Source organism: Phalacrocorax aristotelis, chromosome Z, assembly GCF_949628215.1.
Source record: "Phalacrocorax aristotelis chromosome Z, bGulAri2.1, whole genome shotgun sequence".
In the NCBI taxonomy this organism is placed as follows: Eukaryota; Metazoa; Chordata; class Aves; order Suliformes; family Phalacrocoracidae; genus Phalacrocorax; species Phalacrocorax aristotelis.
The window spans coordinates 26,811,314-26,825,981 of NC_134311.1; the positions used below are offsets into that span (position 1 = coordinate 26,811,314).

At 51.6% G+C, this 14,668-nt stretch overlaps 1 protein-coding gene across 4 annotated transcripts in view; it reads left to right on the plus strand.

Annotated features, from left to right (window-relative positions):
* Positions 1-7,896: 7,896 nt before the first annotated feature.
* Positions 7,897-14,668, plus strand: part of LOC142050201 (neuronal acetylcholine receptor subunit alpha-7-like) — a 72,888-nt gene continuing 66,116 nt past the window's right edge. Inside the window, exons 1-2 of one of the 4 annotated variants that reach the window (XR_012657946.1) lie at positions 7,897-8,028; positions 11,107-11,217. The gene's annotated coding sequence lies outside the window, so the exon portion shown is untranslated. Of the gene's footprint in view, positions 8,029-11,106; positions 11,218-11,489; positions 13,371-13,626; positions 14,646-14,668 lie in introns of those variants that run through there. The other 3 variants (XR_012657947.1, XM_075078621.1, XR_012657945.1) reach the window with 3 other exon arrangements.

Consider the following 14,668-nt stretch of genomic DNA (forward strand, 5'->3'; position numbering starts at 1 on the left):
CTGCTATGTAGCACAAACCAAAGGTCTCTGTATTTGCCAGATGTGCATTAAATTGTGCACAAAATGATGATGTGAAGTGGTATCTCAGATCCTTAAAATGACAGCATGAAATTAACTGTAGGTTAAACTACATTAGCTCTATTTTGAAGGATAGGTTAAAGGAGTGAGGAAATACTGCTAGCAAATGTCTCCAAAATCTGCCGTTGCCCTGGTCAGAGAGTCTGCCTTGCACCAGCTGAGACACTGTTATCTTTATCCAAGCATGTAAGAGATTTGAAAGGGGAGATTTTTCTCTCCACTAATGCAGGTTGCTCCTCCACTATATGGTTTGTCATACCACGGCAGCATGCCATAGAGGTGTTATGGGACTTCTAAGAGTGAGGCCAGGTAGCTTGCTCAAATACCTACCTTGCAGCATCAGCTGTTTCTGCTGGCTCAGCTAACTTCACATTTTGTCTTTAGAACACAAGAGGCTCAAATTTCTGTACTAGTCTGTAATTGCCACCATAACTGAAGTCAGCTTAGTGCTGTACACTTTTCTTCTCAAGGGTGCATAACTCATCTGTCTTTCACATTTAGATGTGCCTTTCCTTGGAAAGCCTGTGGAAAGTGTTAAGCTGAACGCAGGACAGAGGGATTTTCCTGTTAAGGCATTGGCCTAGTATGCTGGGGGGTGGACCCATGTCCTCTCCCTGCCAGAGGAGCAGTCTGGGTGCCTTAACAAACCTTCTGTGACCCCAGTAACCCTAGCAGAGACCTCTACAATAAGTCTATAGGGGTCACTAGGAAACCGGTACTGCAGAAAGCCTCCTGCAAAGGTGTATGGTGCTAGCTGTGGTCTGGTCTCACTAGAGGCCTTCTGCTTTTGTAAAGTCAAAAGAGAGGGACATAAAGGTCAATCAACTGCTACCATCACAGCTGTGGATCCTAGAGAAGCCCTCTGACACAGGCAGGGATATGGATTCTTGCCATCCTGTGCACAGCTGGGGCCAAGACAACATTTCTGTTGCAAGAAAGGTTGCTCCTCCTGCACAGCATCAAGTCTTGAGGACCTTGGAGCAGCTCAGTCAAAAGACTTTCTGCAGGACAGTATCACCACCTATCTCTAGAGCAACTCTGCTCAGTGAGATACCCCTACAGGTTTCCTGCATTCCCTCAGAGCAGCCAACTCTCTCTACCCTCTTTTTGCAGCCTCCCATGGGGACTGCATGGGGCTGGCAGAGGAAGGTCAAGCTCACGCTAGCCTGGGGGTGAGGTATGCTGCAGTCTGAAGACCAAACAGTCCCTGCCTGCCCTGTCCTGTACTGGTCAGACTTGGCTGTAAGCGCCAGGAAGGTGAAAAGGGCAGGGGCTGTACTGAAGAAAAGCAGCCCTAAGGATGCTCCTGTTAGTACAGCTGCCTCATTAGAGATCTGTAGAAAGGCTCAGGTGAGATCATTTGCATTGTCATGGAATGAGTTGTCAGTGTCCAGTATTCCCATGCTGCACCCTTCACAGGGGCCAGTGAACATACCAGCAAAGTCCACATTGCCTCTACAGGTACTTGCACACCAGCACAGGAAGGCCTGCCTCTACAGGATTGGGTCACCCTTGCTGGAGTTAGGGTGGAGGTTGTTTACATGCTAAACCACCCCCCCAACCAAACAAAACTAACATTGGTAACAAGACACTGACTGTCTTTTTAAGTAAGTAAAAACATACTTGTAATCAAAATGTTAAAAAAAAAAAACATCTAGGGAAACTTTAAGGCAGAAGATACCTTTTGTTTCTTCAAAAAAAAGAAAATCCTGTAACAAAAAAACCCAAACCTGTGTATAAACTGTATAGATACAAAAACATTGCAGTGATTGGAGCTGGAAGTAGAAGCAACACGTAATGAAAAAAATAAATTATGACAATGGCTGGAGTAGTCCTTCTGTGAGCTGTTATTGACCCTTTTTGGGACCACTGCGTTCAAACACCTTTAGCCATGAGCGAAGGACTCAGTAAACTGGACAGATACAAGTTGAAAGTTGAAAGCAATTATACTTTGGGGCTACACAAAACCTTCTTGTGCCTCATACATTTCTGAGATAAAGATTAATTTCCTTCCAACCCCCAGAGCCTCAAGACCTGTCGTGCAGGTGTCGGGGTGTTTGATTTCTCTTGGGAATGGTTTGCCAGTGTTTGGGCATCCTGGGGCAGGGTTTGGCAGTAGAGGCCACTTGGAGTAGATTAGGGGATGTTTGAGGAGTTCTGGAGCAGGGTTTGGAGCTCATTGGTGGCAGCTGGGCAGAGTCTAGAGACTGATGACTTTGAGGGTCCTGAAGCAAGTTATCAGGGTGTTTCAGGACCCTGATGCCAGACTGGGAGGAGTTGCATGTACTTGGGCAGGGCATGGAGGGGGTCATTGGGACCCCAGGGACAGGTTGTGGGTTGGGTTGCAGGAGGGCTTTCGGGGACCTTGAAGCAGAGTCTGGAGGTGTTTGGGGCACTCTGGCCAGTTTTGGGGGGGTTTCGTGGCTCTAGGAAAGAGTCTGGGAACCTTTGGGAAGCTTAGAAGCAGGACTTGTGCTGTGGCTGGGAGTAGGTTTGGGGGTTTGTGGGGGCACACAATCAGGGTTTGGGGGTGTCCATGTTCCTATGACAGCTCTGAGTTAGGGTTTTGGGTCTTTGAGGGTCCTGAAGCAGTTTTTGGTGGTAATTTGGAGCCCTTGGGCAGAACTGTGGGACACTGGGACTGTTTGGGTACTGTATGGAGCAAATCAGGTCATTGAAACACAGTTTGGCAGGATTTTCAGGGAAGTCTTACAGTGACCTGAAGCAAGGTGCAGGGGTCTTTGGGAGAACTTGCACAGAGTTTGGGGACGCTGGGAATGCTGGGACAGGGTTCAGGGGTGTTTGGGAGAGATCTTATGAGCCTGTGAAACTGCTGGAGGTTTTTCTTTTTTCTTTTTCTTTTTTTTTTCTTTCTCCTTTTCCTTTTCTCTTTTTTCCAGCACTAGGACATGTTTTAGGATCCTTGGGGGATTTTGGCAGGCTTTGGGGGAACCTGGAACACCTCAAGAGTTTGCATGGCTATAGTGGGTTCTTGTACACTCCTCTGGGGAAACCTGTGTGCTCAAGCACCTTTCTGAAATGCCTGCACACCAATGCACACAGCAAGGGGAATAAACAGGAGGAACTAGAGGTCTGTGTGCGGTCGCAGGGCCGTGATCTCATTGCAATCACAGAGACATGGTGGGATAGCTCACATGACTGGAATGTGGTCATGGATGGCTGCAGGCTTGTCAGGAAAGACAGGCCACCAAGGCGAGGTGGGGGAGTTGCTCTTTATGTGAGGGAGCAACTGGAATGTATTGAGCTCTGCCTTGGAGTGGAAGGAGAACAAGTTGAGAGCTTGTAGGTAAAAATTAAGGGACAGCCAAATATGGGCGACACTGTTGTGGGTGTTTGCTACAGGCCACCTGATCAAGAAGAGGAAGTTGACAAAGCCTTCTACAGACAGCTGGAAGTAGCCTCACAGTCATAGGCCCTGGCCCTCATGGGGGACTTCAACCAACCTGATATTTGCTGGAAAAGCAACACAGCGAGCCATGCACAGTCCAGAAGGTTCCTGCAGAGCATAGAAAACAACTTTTTGATGCAGGTGGTGAAGGAGCCAACAAGGCGAGATGTGCTGCTGGATCTTATCCTAACAAACAAGGAAGGGCTGGTTGAGGATGTGAGGGTCGAGGGTAGCCTTGGCTGCAGTGACCATGAGATGGTGGAGTTCAGGATATTGCAAGGTAGAAGCAGGGCAACAAGTAGGATTACAACCTTGGACTTCAAGAGGGCCAACTTTGGCCTCTTCAAAGACCTGCTAGGAGGAATCCCATGGGCTAGGGCTCTGGAAGGCAGGGGTGTCCAAGACAGCTGGTCAGTATTCAAGGACCACTTCCTCCAAGCTCAAGATCAGTGCATCCCCAGGAGGAAGAAGTCAAGCAAAGGAGCCAGGAGACCTGTATGGATGAGCAAAGAGCTTCTAGAGAACCTCAAATGGAAGAGGGAGGTTCACAGTACGTGGGAAAAGGGACTGGCCACTTGGGAGGAATATAGGAATGTTGTCAGGGTACGCAGAGATGCAATGAGGAAGGCCAAGGCCCACTGGGAATGAAATCTGGCAAGGCATGTCAAAGATAACAAGAAAGGCTTCTTTAAATAAATCAGCAGTAAAAGGAAGACTGGGGATACAGTGGGCCCACTGCTGAACAACAAAGGGGCCCTGGCAACGCAGGATGCAGAGAAGGCGGAGTTACTGGATGCCTTCTTTGCTTCAGTCTTTACTGCTCAGGCTGGCCCTCAGGCATCTCAGTCCCCAGAAGAGAGAGAAAAAGTCTGGAGAAAGGAAGGCTTAAGATCGGTTGAGAAGGATTGGGTCAGAGATCACCTAGGCAAACTGGATCCATGCAAATCCATGGGCCGCGATGGGATGCATCCATGAGTGCTGAGGAAGCTGGCAGATGTTCTTGCTGAACCACTCTCCATGATCTTTGAAAGGTTGTGGAGGACAGGAGAGGTGCCCAAGGACTGGAGGAAAGGAAATGTCCCTCCAATCTTCAAAACGGGCATGAAGGAGGACCTGGGAAACTCTAGGGCAGTCAGCCTCACCCCCATGCCTGGAAAGGTGATGGAGCAGTTCATCCTGGAGGTCATCTCCAGGCATGTAGAGGACAAGAAGGTTATCCGAAACAGTCAACATGGATTCACAAAGGGGAGATCGTGATTGACCAATCTGATAGCCTTGTATGATGGCGTGACTGGCTGGGTCAATGAAGGGAGAGCAGTGGGTGTTGTCTATCTTGAATTCAGTAAGGCATTTGACACTGTCGCCCATAGCATCCTCACAGGCAAGCTAAGGAAGTGTGGATTGGGTGAGTGGACAGTGAGGTGGACAGTGAGGTGGACTGAGAACTGGCTCAACAGGAGAACTCAGAGGGTTGTGATCAACGTGGCAGAGTCTGGATGGAGGCCTGTCACTAGTGGTGTTCCCCAGGGGTCTGTGCTGGGTCCAGTCCTGTTCAACATATTTGTCAGTGATCTGGATGATGGGATAGAGTGTAACCTCAGCAAGTTTGCTGACGATACCAAGCTGGGAGGAGTGGCTGGTACACCAGAAGGCTCTGCTGCCGTCCAACGAGATATGGGACAGGCTGGAGAGCTGGGCTGAGGAGAACCTGACAAAATTCAACGTAAGCAAGTGCAAGGTCCTGCATGTGGGGAAGAATAACCCCATGCACCAGTACAGGCTGGGGGCTGAACTACTGGAAAGGGGCTCTGTTGAGGAGGACCGGGGAGTGCTGGTAGACAACAAGTTGACCATGAGCCAGCAACGTGCCCTTGTGGCCAAGAAGGCCAACAATATTTTGGGCTGCATAAAAAGGAGTGTGGCCAGCAGGTGGAGAGAGGTTATGCTCCCCCTCTACTCTGCCCTAGTGAGACCGCATTTGGAGTACTGTACCCAGTTTTGGGCCCCCCAGTTTAAGAAGGACAGGGAACTGCTCGAGCAAGTCCAGCAGAGAGCTACCAAGATGATCAGGGGGCTGGAGCATCTCCCTTATGAGGAAAGGCTGAGAGACTTGGGTTTGTTCTGCGTGGAGAAGGGAAGACTGAGTTGGGATTTCCTCAATACCTATAAATATCTAAAGGGTGGGTGTCAGGACAATGGGACTAGACTCTTTTCAGTGGTGCCCAGTGACAGGGCAAGGGTCAATGGGCACAAGCTGAAACACAGGAAGAGCCACCTAAACATGAGAAGAAACTTTCCTGTGAGGGTGACAGAGCAAGCTTTAGGGTGTTTTAGGGCCCTAGTGCAGGTTCAGAGATCTTTGGGGACTATTGGTCATGGTTTGAGATTCTTCAGTAGCCCTGGTCATTGGTTTGGGGTCCGACTGAGGGTATTTCTGGATTCCTGGGGCACACTTTGAGGACTTTGGAGCATAAGGCAAGTTTGGAGTCTTTAGGGTCACTGGGGAAGGTATAGGGCTTTCAGCAGTGCTAGGAGATTTTGAGGCATTATTTGGGGTCCTGTGGTAGGGTTTTGGGGAAGTTTCTGAGTGTCTTGAAGTAGGGCAAGGTTTTCTTGGGGGCCTGACGCAACTTTTGGGTTCTTTGAGGAAAACTGGACGGGGTACAGGGTCTGATGGAGCCAGCAAGAACTATGACACATTTGGGGGTATTTGGGGTTTCATGGGAGCTTTGGGACAGTGTTTGTGGGGGCTTTGTGGGAAATTAGGGTCTGTGGCTTTGGAGGAGGACTTTCAGGGGCTCAGAAACAGGGCTTGGGATTTTGGTGGGCTGAGGGGCAGATTTGGGGGACTTTGGAGGGACTTGGATAGAGTTTGCAGGTATTCATGACACCTGCAAGACATTCTTTGTGGAGTGTTTGGAGGTATTTGTAAGCATTCAAACAGGGAGTATACAGTGACAAGATTGGAGAACACTGGGGATACTCAGGGAGGATGTGGGGGTAAATGGGGATACCCTGGAGTAGGGTTTAGCAAGCTCTGGGCTGCTAGCATAGGGATGGGGTGCTGGGGGCATTTAGACAGCAGGTGAGGCAGTGGGAGGGGGGCCAAGAGCTGCTAAGGAAGGTTGGGGTGGGGGGGGCTGAAGCAGGGTTGGGTGTGTTTTGGGGCCCTGGGGCAACGTTGGGATCTTTGGGGTTAGTAAGGCAGGTGTTCAGGACCGTGAAGCTGAGTCTTTGGGGGTCTGAAGCAGAGTTTTGGATGTTTGGGGCCCTGGTACTGCTTTGGGTTTTTCTTGGGGCAATTGCGCCTGTTTGGGTGCACTCAGGAACCACTGAGTAGCCTGAGGCAAGCGTGGGAACCTTTTTAAATTGAGAGTACGTGTAGTGAAGGGCTGGCTCAGTACCGCTGGGACATGTTCTGCGGGTGGCTTTGCCGCATTCCTCGGCTCCGGGTGGCGACGGTCCCTGCATGCAGAAGACACGCCGGCGCCCGCGGCCACCCAAAGGGCGCGCCCGCCTCAGCAGCGCCCCGGCAGCCCGTCGCCCTCCGCGCACAGCCACCCCGCCCCAGCCCACTCTCGCCCGCGGGCCCCGCGGCCCCGCCGCTGCCCTCACTGCGCCTGCGCCCGCTGTGGGGGCGGGCGGGAGCGGCAGGTCTCGGCTCCCGAGGCTGCGCAGGCACCGCCTTCACGCATGTGCACTTCCTCCGGCGGCGAGGGCGTTTGCGCCGCGCAGCTTATGCGGCGGGGCTGTGGTCCGCGGTTGCCCCGTTCGTTCCTGGAAGGCTGTGGCCGCAGAGGGGCAGTCGTGGTGCGCGGCCACCGCGGAGCAGCTCAGCGCTGCACGCACTCCCCGGTGACACCGATGCTCAGAAATGCTGCGTTGCCTGCCGGTGGGCGGCGGCAGCAGCAGCAGCGGCGAGGACGGCGTCTGGTCGCTTTTTTACTGCTTCGCGGGGAAGCAGTAAACACGGCCAGTCGGAGCGGGCCCGCGTGACGGGATGGGGGCTGTGCTGCGGGATAGCCCCGGGGGAGGGCGGCGAGTGGCCGGGACGCAGGCGCAGGGATAACGCTGGGGCGGCAAGAGTCGTTGCAGACCGCCCAGCGCCGCGCCGCGGCAGCCGTCCCGCGGGCTGAGAGCAGGCGGCGACGTGCCCTTGCGCTCTCCGGGCGGTGACTCCAGTGCTGCGGGCAAGGGAGGGCAGCGCGCATGCGTTGGCTGTGCCCGCAGTTTACCTGAGGACCGCAAGGGGGACTTCGTGCATGCGCGTGGATGTGTCCGCGGCGCTGCAGGCAAGGCGTGGGCATTGCGCGTGGACTGGGCATGCGGACTGAGTGCAAGAGGGGTGGTGCACATGCGCCTAACGGCACGCGCATGCAGCGGGGGCTGTGGCTGTGCGCATGCGCTGGGCGGCAGCGGCACACCCCGCATAAACATGAGGGGAAGCTGCCGGTCCAGCTGCCGTTGGCAAGTGACGCTGGGAGGGAGGGCTGGAGCTTGGAGCCAGTACAGCTGCAGCAGAAAGTGGCGCTGCATCTCACGTAGTGTGTCCGTCTCCTGCAGGTCAGCGGAGAGCAGAGATGCTTTTGGCCCCTGCCACGTGGCCAGGACAGCCAGAGCTGACTCCAGGGCAGGGCCCCTGCCTCTGCACTGCATAGCATAGCAGCACAGCCCGCATCTTGGCCTGGCACTGTCCTGGGACACTCCTGGGAGGGGCCCCTGTCCCCATTGAGCCCCTGTCAGCTGGGCCATGGGCTGGCAGTGCCTGCTGCAGTCCACAGGGCTTGGTTGGTGTCCTGGTTTTGGCTGGGGTAGAGTTAATTTTCTTCACTGTAGCTGGTATGGTGTGTTTTGGATTTGGTAGGAGGATAGTGTTGATGGCATACCAATGTTTTAGTTGTTGATAAGTAGGTGCTAAGTGTTGCTAAGTAGTGCTGTTCTAGTCAAGGACTTTTCCAGCTTCCCATGCTCTGCCAGGGGCAGGAAGCAAGGAGGGGAGGGAGCACAGCCAAGGCAGCTGATCCAAGCTGACCAATGGGACATCCCATATCATATGACCTCATGCTCAGTATATAAAGCTGGGGTAAGAAGGAGGAAGGGGGCGACATTGGGAGTGATGGCGTTTGTCTTTCCAAGTAACTATTCAGACCATTGCCCACAACAACAGGAGGAACACCTTACAACAGTAGAGTGCAGGGGGTAGGAAGGATGGTTGCTGCATAACCACAGTGTAGCAAATACCAGTTTCAGCGTGGGGGGTGGCAAACAGGAGGGGAAGGTAATTTAATTTCAAATAAAAACCCCTCATGCTTGCAAACACCAAATGCCTCATGATGGTACACAGAAAGTCTGTCCTGCTGCCAGGCATGCATCTGGGCTCTGGCTTCAGCTACAAAATGCCCCCTGTGCCCCAGCCTGGGCTTGGCAGCAGGGTCCCAGGCCCAAGGCTGGCCAGCGCTCTCAGAGCTGCTGCGGGGATTGCTTCCTCCTGGTAAGGCCTCAGGTCTGAAATGAAATCTCCTGCTGAGTCCCAGGCTCTCAGGGGCCAGGAGGCCTCTGTGTGTCTCACCAAAGCCAGAGGAGCCCTGGCCTTCCAAAACCAAAGGCAAGGCATGGTGCTGTTGGGGTTGTGCCAAACTGTCTCCCCCGTTGGCTGAGGGAGCACCTGCAGCTCAGCATCCCGGTGCTGGGGATTTGGTCCAGGGCCACCACGCAGCTCCCAGCCTGCCTACTTCCAGAGACCACACCAGGACTCTGCGGCACCCACGTGCCCCAGCCCTGCTGGCAGAGAAAAGCCCAATTGCTGTGGGGCAGGGGATGGGAAGGAATGCCCCCTACATGGGCAGAGGCTCAGGGCTTGACTCTGTCCCCAGCAGCCCTTTGCACCCTCCCTGCCCTCGCCGAGCTGCCTGTCTCTGCCGCTCACCTCTCCCAGCAGACCCCAAGGCTCATCACCTGCATGCCTGGCGTGAGCCCAGGAGCCTGTATTTGCAGCTCCTCTTAACACGTGGAAGACCTTTGCCATCCCCCATGAGTAGGCAATATCTCAAGACTCTCGTCTTCAGGAGCAGAGGCAGACGTGCCTGGAGCACAGAGTGAAGTTGTGGCCCTAAACCTGGAAGGGGAATAATACTCCAGGGCTGTGTTTTTCTCTCTCACTGTGGCTTGGGGGTACCTAATGCTGGGTCAGGATGGTGACAAGGCTGTTCTTTTCCTGCTGCACGGAGCAATTGCAGCTGCGTTTTCCTTTTCTGCTCTGTCTTGAGCACTGTTCCCCTCTGGGACAGCTCTGGGACCCAAATTAAGGTAGGACCTGCCCAACTGTCCTCCCTGGTTGCAGCCCAAGACCTCTTAGGAGACTAGAAGTACAAGCTGAGTGACAGCTAATTGCATGTGATTGAGAAACCAGTAAACAGCTTTGGTTCTGGCTGGTTTTAAGGCGTGTGATTTGAGCACTGTTCTCCTGCAACAGTGCAGGAATCAGAATTGGCAGGCAGCTCAGGGGTGGGGGGGGACGACAGCAGTTCAGGTAGCGTCATTTGATGGTGCAGTGTTAGAGGCTGTGGTTATCCCAGGAGAACATGTGCCCTGGCCTGTAACCACGTTTGTGCTCACTTTGGCTTGTCTTAGGGGACACTTACCCTGTCACTACATAGTTCTACTCTTGGTAAAGGAAGGCCTTGAAGATTTGGGTTTGTGGCCAGGTATGGGCCTGTTTCTAACATCCCCAAGCTGTAAATACTCAAGGACCAGGCCTGCCATCTTCATGCACAAGTAAGCCTTCACATTTCACAGTGGTTGTCCCTAAAATGTGCGTCACCCTAGGCTGCTGGTTAAACACTTGGCCTTCTGTCCGGGGATGTGGAATGACAGGAAAAGGAACAGGTGAGGAAGCCCAGATCAAAAAGGGTGAAATCAGTTGTCTGGGAGTAGCTGAAAGCATAGCTTTTTGACAACTCCGTGTTCTGGCAGAATAATTTAAGTGTTCAAATAAGCCATGGATGCATGCCACCAAGAGGAAACATCCCCCAGCCTCCGTGGGAGGGTAGGTGCTGCAGATTTACACCATGGACAGCATTCAGCAACTTAAAAGTCTATGATGATGTTGGGAGGAAAGAGATTTAGCCTCTTCCAAAGCTGTAGTAGAAGTCAAGCACGCTTTGGGAGTCTTGGCTGGAGAAATGGAGCAGGGTGTCTCTCTTGGAGTAGGAAAAATCCTTTTTCTTCCACCTCATTAGCAGTGTTGGGATTGCTCAGCATGTCCCATTGCAAAGGAATTCCTTCCCTTGAGATACTGATGTGGGTACAAATGCACTGTGATCCATTTGGACATTGGTCTGAATATGTAATTTGGGGGTTGTTGCTTTTTGCATCTAAAGGTTCAAACAACCGTCTTGCTAGTCTGCAGTCCTATGGTAATGAATTTGGTGTTTCTCTTGCTCTGGATCTGACCCCCCAGACCTGGCATTTTCTTCCCATTCTGAGGCGTTGCTGCAAGTAGCAGCATAAGGGCTTTGTCCAGAGTGCATAGTTACTCTTGCTGTGGTACTACTGCGTAACAGCCAACATGGCTTCACCATGGGCGAATTGTTCCTGACTAATCTAGTGGCCTTCTACAGTGGACTGACTGCATCAGTGGACAAGGGAGGAGCTACAGATGTCATCTACCTGGACTTCTGAAAGACCTTTGGTAGTGTCCCCCACAACACTCTTGCCTCTAAATTGGAGAGGTATGGGTTTGATGGACAGATTAGCATATGCATAAGGAATTGGCTGGGTGACCACATCCAGAGAGTTGCAGTCAGCAGCTCAATGTCCAAATGATGATCAGTAACAAGTGGGGTCCCTCCTCGGGTCTGCCCTGTTCAATATATTTATTAACATCATAGGCAGAGAGTAGGCTGAAGTGCACTCTTAGCGATTTTGTGGATGACACCAAGCTGAGTGGTGCAGTTGAGAGGCTTGAGGGAAGGGATGCCATCAAGAGGGACCATGACAGGCTTGAGAATTGGGCCCACAGAACCTCGTGAAGTTCAACAAGTCCAAGCGCAAGGTCCTGCACGTGGGGGCAATCCCCACTGTCAATACAGGCTGGGGGATGAACGGATTGAGAGCAGCCCTGTGGGGAGAGACTTGGGGATTTTGGTAGATGAGAAATTAGATATGAGCCAGCAATGTGTGCTTGCAGCCCAGAAAGCCAATTGTAACCTGGGCTGCATGAAAAGAAGCATGGCCAGCAGATCAAGGGAGGTGATTCTCCCCCTCTGCTCTGCTCTTGTAAGACCCCACCTGGAGTTCTGTGTCCATCTCTGTGTCCCCCAGTACAAGAAAGACATGGGCCTTTTCGAGCCGATCCAGAGGAGGGCCCTAAAACCGATTAGAGGGATGGACTACCTCTCCCATGAAGAAGGGCTGAGAGAGTTGGGTTTGCTCAGCCTGGAGAAGAAAAGGCTCAGGGGAGACCTTATTGTGGCCTTTCAATGTATAAAAGCGAGCTTATAAGAAAGAGGGAGAGAGACATTACTAGGACCTGTAGTGACAGGACAAGGAGCAATGGTTCTAAACTCTAAACCTTGTCGAGTCACGCAAATGAAGTTTCCGCATGTGGTATTGTCAGTTGGGGAAAACGAAATGGAAAGTTTACTTTCAGGTCACCATTTATCCCTACTGAGCTGAACTTCACAGCTTTAGGAAGTGCAATCTGTGTGCCCCAGTTTTAGGAAAGCATCTCAGGGTCTCCTCTGAGCACAGAAGCAAGTCAGACACACGTATGGTCAGAGCAAAACAGACCTATTTTCCTGTTTTGCTGTGCCCAACTGGCTCAGGACTGCTCAGCCGCTTCCATGATTAGCCTCCCCTACATGATTTGCTCCTCCTCATTTCCCCTTTTCCCTCTCCTTGCTGTATTCTTCTTTTTAACATCTTCATCCCATTCCAAATAAGCAGTCTCCCATGCTGACTCATTCCACAGTGGTCCTGGGCTTGCTGACTTCATACCTTTACTTGATGCTTGTGGTGTGGTTGTCTTCATAACCCTCATCACTGTTCAGCAGCTTCTTTAAACTAGCACTCTCCTTTTTGGTGTTTCTCGTTTCTACCATTTTTCGTGTTTCTGTTTTGTTGGTGTAGGTCAGGGCTGTCTGTCTGCATGCACACATTCATTGGTGTGTCACAGACACAGACATTCCAGCACCTTCCACTCTTCTCCCCAACCCTTGCTCTTCAGCAGAACAAGGTACCTCATGTTGCACTACGGCTGGGTCATTCTGCACAGAGGTCCCTGGATGCAGCTCTGCCTTCTGCAGGCGGTACAGAGCCTATTCACAGGGTGTTACACTGGGGGAAGGAGAAGAAGGAGCAGTTAAAGCACACAAAACTCTGTAGTGTTCAGGCTATAGCAGTTCAGTGCCAAACCCACCTAAGAAGAAAGGTGGAAATATTTGAGAGAACTGTTGGTCCAGACATGTAAGGGGCAATGGTTTTAAACCGAAACAGGTTTAGATTAGGCAAAAGGAAGAAATGTTTTACCATGAGGGTGGAGAGGCACTGGTTGCCCAGAGACGTTGTGAATGCGCCAGCCCTGGCAGTGTTCAAGGCCAGGTTGGATGGAGCTTTGAGCAGCCTGCTCTAGTGAAAGGTGCCTCTGCCCATGGCAGAAGGGTTGGAGTTAGGTGATCTTTAAAGGTCTCTGCCAACCCAAACTGTTCTATGATTCTGTGATTCTGTGAACTGGAGAGCCTGCTACGTGTTGTAACTTGGTTTTAAATAATCTTATGAAGAAGCAAGACTGCCCATCTGGTGCACCGCAGGCAAGTGGATGTCCTCCTTTGTCCTGACTTTTGTACTTCATCAGCATTGTGAGTTTGGCTGGCTGTACGCAGAAGTAGCGACTAAAACTAAACGGGCTGTCAAAGCAAGCGACTCAGCTTCAAAGGAGGCAATTAAATTGTAGGAATCAGTCAAGGTAAAATTTCCTCGTTACGACTTTTGGAAATGTTTGTATGGAGAAGCAACAGCCTTTCAGCTGCTCCATCAGCCCTTCGTTTGGGCTATTTATTTGTCTTTCACCTTGCAACTTACAGATTATGCAGGCTGTGCTTAGAACTGAGAAGTGGGCCGCATTACGGTGTCTTGCAGAGTGAAATCCCAAATGCAAGGGAAATGACAGGATGTCTCTGAGCTAGACTCAGTGGAGAAAGGGAAGCAAGTTTCTGATCATAAGGTTGTTCACAACTGACAATAATCCTCACCATGTTTACATCAAAAATATGCAAAGAAGTAGAACACAAACCTACAGTGGGTAAAAAACCTGGAGCTGAGCCAGCAGGAGGCGATTAATGCCTTCTGGTTTTACTGATGTGACTTTTTGGATTTGCTTTACAATGGCACTTGAGAGGATCTACAGTGATCTTAAGGTCAATGGGTATTGCCTTCACCCTTTTGTTTGTGTCTTTATGGCAGCTTTCCACACGGCTTACCAAACCGGTGATATTGTAATTGACCTACTGGACAAAACTAGATAAAGCTGTGGATTAATACATTGCTTTTATTTTTAGAAATACACATTACTGATGTCCTTGTGCCAGCGTCTTCCTTTTCTAGGGAATTTTAGTAGTAAAGAAGCATGTGGTTCCCTGGAAACACATCTTTCTTGTCACTCCTTTACCAAGAATTGGGAAGGCTCTGCACTGGGTTGGCACCAACAGCTTCTCCTAAGGCGTAGCTGTGGAGGTCCTCAACACAGTCAGGTTCTAAGCTTGTGCCCATGCCACTGAGTGTTTATTGCTGTACAAAGCTGTGCCCAGAGCAAACACAACCTAAAGAACGCCAGTATGTACAGTTCTTCAGTGCCAAATACCAAGGGTAATCCCTTTACAGAACTGGTCCTAAATCACTATCCCTGAACCCTGCTCAGCATTGAATGGCAAGCGAGTGTTGGAGAGCACAGCCCTGGACAGCAGAGAGCTCTGCCTGCCAGAAGAGACTACTTTTACTGTCTCCTTGCTTCTGGTTCAGCCTGCTGTAGAGCGAGTATGTGAGGTTTGGAGTGTCATGCAGGGAATTGTTGAGTGCAGCTCTTGGTGCCTGACCCCAGAGCCACTGGAGGATTTTCCTCGGCCCTGACAGCTTCCAGGAGGCGTGCTTACACCAGCAGAGGGTGAGCGGTGCAGGGAAACCTCA